The sequence below is a fragment of the Rhinopithecus bieti genome, unplaced genomic scaffold (genome assembly GCF_001698545.2).
Source record: "Rhinopithecus bieti isolate Rb0 unplaced genomic scaffold, ASM169854v2 scaffold_17861, whole genome shotgun sequence".
In the NCBI taxonomy this organism is placed as follows: Eukaryota; Metazoa; Chordata; class Mammalia; order Primates; family Cercopithecidae; genus Rhinopithecus; species Rhinopithecus bieti.
This window is the reverse complement of record NW_016809830.1, coordinates 3253395-3264309: the sequence shown is the minus strand read 5'-3', so window position 1 is coordinate 3264309 and position 10915 is coordinate 3253395. Positions and strand designations below refer to the sequence as shown.

General features: G+C 43.6%; 1 protein-coding gene across 10 annotated transcripts in view; it reads left to right on the top strand.

Moving 5' to 3' along the window:
- The window catches only part of ZNF532 (zinc finger protein 532), a 133933-nt gene that overhangs the window by 19610 nt on the left and 103408 nt on the right, over positions 1 to 10915 (top strand). Inside the window, exon 3 of one of the 10 annotated variants that reach the window (XM_017890491.1) lies at positions 2984 to 3148. The exons of the other annotated variants lie outside the window; for them this stretch is intronic. The gene's annotated coding sequence lies outside the window, so the exon portion shown is untranslated. The remainder of the gene's footprint in view (positions 1 to 2983; positions 3149 to 10915) is intronic. 10 annotated transcript variants of the gene reach the window in all.

The following is a 10915-nucleotide window of genomic DNA, read 5'->3' as shown; positions in this document are numbered from 1 at the left end:
AAAAAAAAAAAAAAAAAAAAAAAAAAAAACACACACCGGGCAGGCCAAAGATTATGGGCACAAGTCCAGTGAAATAGGCGAGGACAGGAACGCATACAGATGCAGGACAGATAGCTGTGTGCAAGTGGAGGATGGCAGGAGTTGGCAGTCCGAGAGATCTGTGATCGTGGTGCTGACAGGAGAGGCCCTCTGAAGGACCATGGAATGAGTGAGTGAGTTGGTGAATGAATGAAGACCATATGAGCTACCAGTTCCAGTGATTACTGTATAACTGCAGCCTGAAGCAGAACCAACTTCACCCAGCCTTCATGTGGAGTGGTGACTGAGGGCCCCGTGGCCCAGGTGGCTGAGGTGAGGGGTGTGCATTGGGAGAGGTAGTAGCTCCTTTCCTGGCAAAATTCATACGAGAAGGCTCCGAAAGACTAGGTTGTTTAGAGTTTGCACGATTTGTAGGACATGATCAAGCTATGCAGTAAGAAAGGCAGCTCATTCTGAGGCCCAGGGTTAGCATCTGTCAGGAGGACTTGACATCAGGAACTCAAGCATCATCTTGCACTAAGCTTACTCTGCATTCTTTTGAGGACTACATGCCCTTGGTTGTCTCTTTTGCTTCCCCCTTAGTAGAATTTCTTTCCTAAACACATGGCCAAACAATGCTGTTGCACAGCCTCTGCGTCTCCATGTCCTCATTTGAAATACTAGTGGACATCACCTGTAGTCCTCTGTCCTACTTGCAGTTCTCAAGGCCAAAAATCTCACTGGACCTGGTCTAATCAGCTGTGGAGGGAAAGGTTGTTCTTGTTCTTAACCCTAAATAGGCGACAGTAACCTTCAGTGAAGGTGGCCAGTGGGCTTGTGAGACATGCCCGGTTTGGCCTGCTATAGTAGGAGCCATAGAGGCAAATCTGATACATTAGCGTCTCCTGTGTCTGGCCAAGGCATTCCTCATTTTAAAATGTGATGCTTTCTAGAGAATGTCATTGTGAGAAAAAAAATCTTTGTTCAGACATTGGCAAAACAATTAAGTAAATGAGTAAAGTCAATGAGAAATGAGCTATGCATGTTTATGAGGTAAGTGTAACAAGCTGGCGGCAAAAAGGCAATGCAAGTGGTGGCTGCCTTTTTTATTTTTTTGAGACGGAGTCTCGCTCTGTTACCCAGGCTGGAGTGCAGTGGCGCAGTCTCAGCTCACTGCAACCTCTGCCTCCTGGATTCTCGTGCCTCAGCCTCCCAAGTAGCTGAGATTACAGGCATTTACCACCACACCCGGCTAGTTTTTTTGTATATTTATATTTAGTAGAGACAGGTTTTCACGATGTTGGCCAGGCTGGTCTTGATCTCCTGACATTGTGATCCACCTGGCTCAGCCTCCCAAAGCGCTGGGATTACAGGTGTGAGCCACCACGCCCGGCTGTTGGCAGCTGCCTTTGTCTGTCGCGTGTACTCTTGTTCATATATAAAAACAACACTGTTGGCCAATGATTCTTTTTTCAGTGGTAGAGATGGATTCTCCTTAGTTCATTCCATCTTTCATCTGTTCCCCTTACAGCCTTGAGCACAGAGTTGTTACTTGACTGTACTGTTTTGGGGGTGTAGTTTGTAGCTTTGCCTTAATTCATTATTGTGAGAAAAGAACTTACCAGTAAGTAAATTGGATTTGTGTCCTTAACTTTCAACACTGTTTTCTGACATGCTTATGTGGATTCTAGGTGCAAGGACAGGATGAATACAAAAAAGGGAAGGATTGGATCCAAACAGAGGTTCTGAAAAAGGTGTTTTGGTGGAAGTGTGAAAAAAGAGGGACGGAGTTGGACAAAAAGGTGATCCAGAGAGGGAATGGCAGGAACACTTAGTTAGCAGGAGAAGAAAGTGTGTGCAGAGGCCACTGAGCATAGCTGTCTGACTCAATAGACATTTGTTTGCTAAGACACGATGAAAAGCAAGAGTTGCAATGAAGATAAGCTAATGGGTGACTTGGTCACCTTGGTAAAATGCAGCTAAGGAAACTGTTTATTTGGAGCCATTTTTGAGACCTAAGTCGTTAGGCCTCAGAGCAATGCTGAAAAGTGGGTCATCTTATCATCTCACTTTATTCCTGAGGAACTTGAGGCTGAAAGAGGTTAATGGATATGCTAAGGCTAAGTTGGAGTTGGCATTTGTACCTGGGTCTTTCTGACCCTGAAGTCTACAACCTTTACCATTCTTTAATACAATTGCCAGAGTGGATGAGCTCTTTTGAGTGTGGAAAGTGAATCTTTTTTCTGCTTTCTGTTTACTCAGAAATCATCAAAACAGTATGTCTAGGTTGCAGTATTAGCTCCATAAATGCATAGCAAATGCTGGTTGTCTGAGTAATGTATTGGACTGAGACACTGAAGGTAGGAAATTTGGCCAAATGACTGGTGGAATTGTGCAAATCTGAAGTTCAGGGTATTTTATGGGTACATAGATGTATATTTGAGCCCTCTCATAGGCGTGTGTGTGTGTGTGTTTGGGGCCCCTCAGAGGTATATATCTGGCAAAATGCAAGTCTGGTTTATCTGACCAATGTTAATTTTGGAAAAGATTAATAAGCACATAGTTTAGCACTTGATGTTATACTGTGATTAGGCTTTACTGCTTTTGATTTAGAGGGCTCAGAATTTAAAAAAAATTCTCCTCTTTTAATCTTGAGTGTTAAGATATTACTGACTTCAGTTGGAGTTTCAAATTGAGCTATAACGTCTTTGGTTACACAGTGGTCTAATTTCAGGTCACTGAGGATAGGAAAAATCTGTTCTGCATCTGTTTTGCTTTTTTTTTTTCCTTTTTTTTGAGACAGAGTCTCGCTCTGTCACCTGGGCTGGAGTGCAATGGCGTGATCTTGGCTCACTGCAGCCTCTGCCTCCTGAGTTCAAGTGATTCTCCTGCCTCAGCCTCCCGGGTATCTAGGATCACAGGCGCCTGCCACTATGCCTGGCTAACTTTTTTGTATTTTTGGTAGAGACGACGGGGTTTCACCATGTTGTCCAGGCTGGTCTTGAACTCCTGACCTCAGTTGATCCTGCCTTGGCCTCCCAAAATGCTGGGATTACATGCGTGAGCCACTGCACTGAGCCTGTTTTACTTCTTAAAAGACCTGGCTGGATTGTATATCTGCAAGGGGCACGTAAGTTGAGGATGCTATTTATCATATTGCCTGTGGTTTTTGTAAATTTTGAGGACATCTATCTTGTTGTCACCTATGGCAGTCACTTTGTTAGGATTTTCTAACTTCTAAAAGGCAAAGCTCACCTCAGTTTGTCTTACTACAAAGTCTATGCTTTTAATCACCTACAGTGTCCTGTGGTTTATAGGTGTCATTTTTATAGCTAATTGGTGGCAGGCTCAAATATCTTTGAGGTTCAAAGCCATTGCTTCTAGGTCAACCAGTATTTCTCCTATTCTCAAGAGCCATGAGGTATTTCTTGCTTCAGGAGATTGATGTGGCTGTGGCTACTCAAAGTCCATAAACATTAAGAGATCTTGTGCTGCTTTTATTAATTGTTCTTCCTTTACAGTATATATGTGTGCCTACTTGTGTGCATTTTACAATACAAGTAGCTTCTTTTTGGAAATACTTCTAAAACCATCAAACAAGGTTTTTTATTTTTTATTTTTTGAGACAGGGTCTTGCTCTGTCGCCCAGGCTGGGGTACAGTGGTGCAATCTCATTTTACTGCAGCCTCTGCCTCCCGGGCTCAGGTGATCCTCCCACCTCAGTCTCCTGCCTAGCTTGGGACTATTAGGTGCACGCTCCCACGTCTGGCTGATTTTTCTGTTTTTAGTGGAGACGGAGTTTCACCATGTTGCGGAAGCTGGGAACAAAGTTTTTATAATTTCTATGACATGGAACTTTAGGCGGAGTCTCTTTAGAAATACTTCTTCATTCTTGCTCTCCCTCCATATTTGGAGATTTGTTAACTTGTTCTTTCCTTAAGTCATCTTGGGTTGATGCACAGGTGTGTCTGGAGAGGAAGTACTGCCAAGAAAAGCATGGAGTTAGAGTTGTCAGGAAAATGGGCTGGAAGCACCTCCCTCACATGATAACTGTAGGATGCATGCCTGTTTCCTAAAACCAGTTCCTAAAGATAACTTTTGTTGTTGTTGTTGTTGTTGTTGTTGTTGTTTTTGAGATGGAGTCTCGCGCCCAGGCTGGAGTGCAGTGGCCGGATCTCAGCTCATTGCAAGCTCTGCCTCCTGGGTTTAGGCCATTCTCCTGCCTCAGCCTCCCGAGTAGCTGGGACTACAGGCGCCCGCCAAATCGCCCGGCTAGTTTTTTTTTTTTGTATTTTTTGGTAGAGACGGGGTTTCACCGTGTTAGCCAGGATGGTCTCGATCTCCCGACCTCGTGATCCGCCCGCCTTGTCCTCCCAAAGTGCTGGGATTACAGGCTTGAGCCACCGCGTCCGGCCTTGTTTTTTTTTGAGACGGGGTCTCGCTCTGTCGCCCAGGCTGGAGTGCAGGGGCGCGATCTCGGCTCATTGCAAGCTCCGCCTCCCAGGTTCACGCCATTCTCCTGCCTCAGCCTCCCGAGTAGCCGGGACTACAGGCGCCCGCCACCATGCCTGGTTAATTTTTTTGTATTTTTAGTAGAGACGGGTTTTCACCGTGTTAGCCAGAATGGTCTTGATCTCCTGACCTCCCAAAGTGCTGGGATTACAAGCATGAGCCACTGCGCCCGGCCAAGAATATATTTTTAAGAGGCAGGGTTTTGCTCTGTTTCCTAGACTGGAGTGCAGTGATGTGATCTCTGCTCATGGCAGCCTTGAACCTGTAGGCTCAAGCAATCCTCCTGTCTCAACCTCCGAAGTAGCTGAGACTGCAGGCGTGTAACACCATTCCTGGCTAATTATTGTTTTTATTTTTTGTAGAGATGGTGTCTTGCTTCATTGCTCAGGCTGGTCTCAAACTCCTGACCTCAAGTGATCCTCCCATCTCGACCTCTTAAAGTGTTGTGATGAGAGGCGTGAGACACCATCCCCAGTCTCCAAAGACAGTAATTTCTTCAACCCGGCTTCACGTTTGTCCCAAAGATATCTCATCCTGAAAGATTCTAGCATCAGAGAAGCTTGGGTAATGCTAAAGCCCCAGATCCCCACTTTGAAGATTCACATTGGAGGTTCATGTTAGCTCTGGAAAGTTCTGAGAAGCCTTGAGAAAAGAAATCAGGCTCTGTGTGTGTGTGTGTGTGTGTGTGTGTGTATTTAATCTAGCATTTCTCAAATTCCTAGACTGTAGATATCCTTCTTCCCCTTTCTTGGATGGAAAGTTTAGTAACAGGAGGAACGTTCCTGGGTAAATATTCTTCCAAGCTGTTGGTATCTTTGATGAAATAAATGAAAACAGAGAGGGCCTTGTGAGGAAGACTCAGAGGGTTTCATCCATCCTCTTCTCAATATAACATAATGATTGCTATACTGAGGCAATTAATTTTCTTTCTCTGTGTTTTTTTTCCTGTTTTCTGTCTACTCCAGGAAGAGGACTTTTAAATGAATTGATTTTTATTTTATTTTATTTTTTATATATTTTTTGAGACGAGTTTTGCTCTTGTTGCCCAGGCTAAAGTGCAGTGGGTGATCTTGCCTCACTGCAACCTCTGTCTCCTGGGTTCAAGCTATTCTCCTGCCTCAGCCTCCTGAGTAGCTGGGATTACAGTCATGTGCCACCACCCCAGCTAATTTTGTATTTTTAGTAGAGACAGGGTTTCTCCATGTTGGTTAGACTGCTCTTGAACACCCGACCTCGGGTGATCCACCCGCCTCAGCCTCCCAAAGTGCTGGGATTACAGCCGTGAGCCACCGCGCCCGGCCATGAATTGATTTTTTAAAATCAACGGTGGTGGGCATTCTGTGAGTGATCACTGTGGGGGATGCTCTCGGACATATTTTTTAGATGAAAGGACTGTGTTTCAGAATTCCAAAAGTGTTTTAAGTGAATTTGGTATCTAGTGAGAATTGTTTTCTGATTAGCCAGTGGCATCATTTTGGAGGATGAGAACAGCTGTGATACCTGTGCAGGGAGCCTGTTTGTCTACTCCCTCAATTGATGGGAGAGGGCCAAGGTCACGGTTGGCTGGAGCAAGGAATTGCTACTGTCTCTATACTAGGACATGGCTCTGGCATGGGTGACCGAAGCAAGCAGGTTTATTATAATTCCAGTAGGATTAAATATTGGTAGGAGAAGCATAGGGTGATACAGGGAAGGCGTCCCTGCTCACATAAAGCAGAGTTTTTTTTTTTTTTACCTCAGCACCATTAGCATTTGGGGCTCGGTAATTCTTGGTTGTGGGGAGGGCTGTCCTGTGTGTTTAGCAGCATTCTTGGCCTCTACCCACTATATGCCAATAGCATGCCTCCTCCCCCAAGTCACAACAACGCAATGTCTCTGGACGTTGCTAAATACAATTGGTAACAGGTGGCCCCAGTGGAGAGCCACTGACTTCAAGCCTTGTAGTAAGAACAATGCTTGAAAACTTCAGGGGATGAAAATTCCAAAAGAAAGACCTCTGTTAAGGGAAGCAAGCCAGTCGGCCTCGTGGGCCCATGAAATCCCCAGAGAAGTACATTACCTTCAGCTACTAGTTTTCTCTTCCATGTTTTCTAATGCTGGAAGTCTCAAAAAGTGTTTGCAAATATTAATATTTTAAATTTAGTGCTTAAAATGTAAAAATTTGGCCAGGCTCAGTGGTTTACGCCTGTAATCCCAGCAGTTTGGGAGGCCTAAGTGGGCAGATCATCTGAGGTCAGGAGTTTGAGACCAGCCTGGCCAATATGGTGAAACCCCATCTTTACTAAAAAATACAAAAATTAGCTGGGTGTGCTGGTACGCTCTTGTAATCCCAGCTACTTGGAGGGCTGAGGCAGGAGAATCGCTTGAACCTGGGAGGTGGAGTTTGCAGTGAGCCAAGATTGTGCCACTGCATGCTAGCCTGGTTGACAAAGTGAGACTCCATCTCAAAAAAAATTTTAAAAATTGACAAAATAAATGAGAAGCAGCAGCAATTATTGCTGATGGTTCAGAGCATTTCAGGGACAGTAGCTTCTGTGCAGGATTTAGGACTTATGCACAAAAATGTAGAAGGCTTATTCAGGTGACAAAGGAAAATTACTTTGAAGTTATTCTTTTTCTATACTCAAATCATCACTTCTAATGTAGGAAATCAATACTTTGAAGCTACAGTTTTTAGAGATGCTACTAGTACTTGCAAAATGACAAAGGAATGCTTCTAAAGTTGGTATGAGTTTTACTCCTAAACCAGGAATCCCTTGTTACTAGTATTCACACAGATAAGTAACTTCTTAGTTTTGAAATATTAAAATTCATCAAACATGCTTCATTGAGGGGAAAAAAAGGCAGTTTGCCAAACAGTAAATACATTTATAAATTTTTTGTTTTCTCATTGTGAAGCTATTTGAATAAGCCGTTTCAAGCAGAAGCTATCATGGATTTTCCTGAAGTTTATTAAAAGTGACAGGTTTAGCCTAGACCCTTTCAGTATTTCTATAAACTCACTGATGAATCAGTAAGCTACCAGTACAAGGGTATTTTTTTTTTTTGAGATAGAGTTTCACTCTTGTTGCCTAGGCTGGAGTTCAATGGCACGATCTTGGCTCACCACAGCCTCCGCCTCCTGGGTTCAAGCAATTCTTTTGCCTCAGCCTCCCGAGTAGCTGGGATTGCAGGCATGCGCCACCACGCCTGGCTAATTTTTGTATTTTTAGTAGAGGTGGAGTTTCTCCCTGTTAATCAGGCTGGTCTCGACCTCCTGACCTCAGGTGATTTGCCCACTTTGGCCTCCCAAAGTGCTGGGATTACAGGCATGAGCCACTGCGCTCAGGTGGTGTTTTTTTTTTTTTTAAGTTAAAAGAATGTATATCCAGTGGAAAACAGAGCTTGTACAAAAGTGCCTTCGACAGAATTGCCAGGATTGATGAGTGTAGGAAATTTATTAGTATCTTCCTTTACAGATATACATTATGACCTTCAAAGTTTGTAGGAAATTTAAATTTCTACCTTCTTCCTTTTGTGCACATATGAGATTCTGAAAATGCAGACCTACACTTAACGTGGATAAATTTTGAAAAAAAAATTCTTTTTAGTGTTGTAAGAATACGGTTGGGACCAGGCATGTGACTCATGCCTGTAATCCCAGCACTTTGGGAGGCTGAGGCGGATAACTTTAGGTCAGTAGATCAAGACTAGCCTGGCCAACATGGTGAAACCCCATTTCTACAAAAATACAAAATTTAGCTGGGCATGGTGGCAGGTGCCTGTAATCCCAGCCACTCGGCAGGCTGAGACAGGAGAATCACTTGAACCCGGGAGGCGGAGGTTGCAGTGAGCTGAAATCCATCACTGCACTCCAGCCTGGGTCGAGACAATGTCTCAAAAAAAAAAAAAAAAAGTTGGAAGTTAGAGTAAAAGCTCAAAATATGACTATAATTTCCCTTATCCTGTTTCATAGCCTTTTAAAGCTGGGAGTCAGGATCTGTGGTGGCATCCTTCTGAGCCTTTCTATGAATTTTACTTTATTTATCTTTATTTTTTTTGAGATGGAGTCTCATTCTGTCACCTCAGCTGGTGTGTAGTGGCACGATCTCAGCTCACTGTAGCCTCTGCCTCCCAGGTTCAAGTGATTCTCCTGCCTCAGCCTCCCCAGTAGCTGGTGTGTGCCACCATGCCCAGCTAATTTTTATATTTTTTTTTTAGTAGAAATGGGGTTTCACCACGTTGGCCAGGTTGGTCTTGAACTCCTGGCCTCAAGTAATCCTCCTGCCTTGGCCTCCCGAAGTGCTGAGATTACAGGCGTGAGCCACCACACCTGGCCCACGCACTTGGCCCTTTCATTGAATTTTATGTATCTATAAATTTTACATGTCTGTATGCTTAAAACATATGCTTATTTTACTTTAAAGTAGTATATGTATTGTTTTGTGACCTGATTTTTTTTTTTTTTTTTTACTTAATGGTCAATCTTGATTGTTCCACTTCAGTACTTACAATGACTCTAAACTCACTTTTAATCAGGGCATGGTACTCCATAAAAAAGGATGTACCAAAAACGATGTGAATGCACTTAACACTGTTGATCTGTGCATTTAGATATGGTTATGATGGTAAATTTTATGCTATGTGTATTTTTACCACAATTTGAAAAATGAAGGATGTACCGTAATTGTTACATAATCGTTTATATACCATTGTCATTTCCCTGTTGATGGATATGGACATGCTTTCTGGTGCTTTGCTACGTTACAAATAACTGTGCACCAAACGTTTTCGTAGATGTGATCCTCAATTGGGGATTTTATTTCTGTGGTTTAAAATGTGGCCCCTGTGCCCTAAGATCAATGACATGTCATCTAGATATAGCACATAGGGCCCTTGCCCGTTTTTCTTTAGGAATAACTAAGGGAAGAGTAGGGGTTTTTTCTATCTGGATTTTGAGAATTTATTGGTTGTAGGTATGCTGTTAGAGAAAGACTATCCTGTAGTAATCTCCTTAGTTGGAGATGTTCTTTGATTAGCTTGTAATCTCAGTGGGTTCCTGGGCAAGTCCTGCCTAGAGCTCATTTTCACTTGTCCTTTACCAGATACCTGTAGGGATGGTCAGCTCGGGTAAATTACCTGGTTCCTAAGGCTTTCCTGGCCGTGAAATGAAGAACACCCCGAGGGAACACAGGCAGATGATGGAGTTCTGATAGCTTTGTTAGGTGGCTTATTCCCTAACACAGTTGTGTAGGGGCCCCTCTGGGCAGAAGCCAGGCCTTCTGGTCTCATGTAGTGGGTTTGGTATTTAGTAAACTCTTCTGTGTTTGAATTTTTCTGTGCAGAACCACGGTTTTGAAATGCTAACCTGAGGGCAGTCTTGCCCTTTAAATGTATATTTAGTTTTCTGAAGAGAAACAGGGGGCAGGTATTTTTGGAGGCTTTATATATTCAGTAAGTAGATACTCCACTGTTCAAGAACCTTCACGCTCACAGCAAGTCAGCACAATTCTATTTTTGACTCTTGAGCAAGAAAAAGAAAACACTGGTCATGTGAATCGGCTGGAGTTGCTTAATTTGGTTATTGTTCGATACATATTTACTTCCGGGGTAATGCAGCCCTCTGCCTCTCGTGTTTGGGGTGAGTTGGGTGGTGTGGTGGAAGAAGAGGGAAAGAAAGAAAATGGGTAGTCTGCTGCATCATTGTGGGACCTGTCATCTTCCACCTGGGCTTAACACAAAACCACAAACCAAAGCAGAACTCCCACGCTCACAGGAGGGACTGTCATGCAGGACTAGGCAGTATTGCTGGTTGTGGTTAGTGTCCTCTTCCCAATCCTAGGGCCTATCTGAAGGCTGGAGACCACACCGAGTCGGGGCGAGTTGCGGTCAGTGCCATTTCCTGAGGAAGTGACTGAGGCAGCCGGGCTTTGTGAAAGCTGCTTTATCCCTGCGTCCCCCGGGGCGGAGGGGAGCAGAAATAATATGCCAATGGCTTTTCCTGCAGAATTAAAGGAGCCCTCCCCAAACATCTTTTTGTTAGGTTAGAGCTTTGTCTTCATAAATTAATTCTAACTGCTTTCCTATTCTAGTTCTCAGAAAATGGAAAGAACAGAACTTCGTATCTTTAAGGATTTTCTGGGATTATGCGCTAATCTAAGTTATGAAAACTTAATATATTTTAAAGGAATTTACTTAGTTGAATAATAAACCACAGTCTTCGTGGGTATTTTATTTTACATAGGCAGACAGCATAAAACTTTTAGATAGTTCGGGTGGGCCGGGCACGGTGGCTCAAGCCTGTAATCGCAGCACTTTGGGAGGCCGAGACGGGCGGATCACGAGGTCAGGAGATCGAGACCATCCTGGCTAACACGGTGAAACCCCGTCTCTACTAAAAAAATAC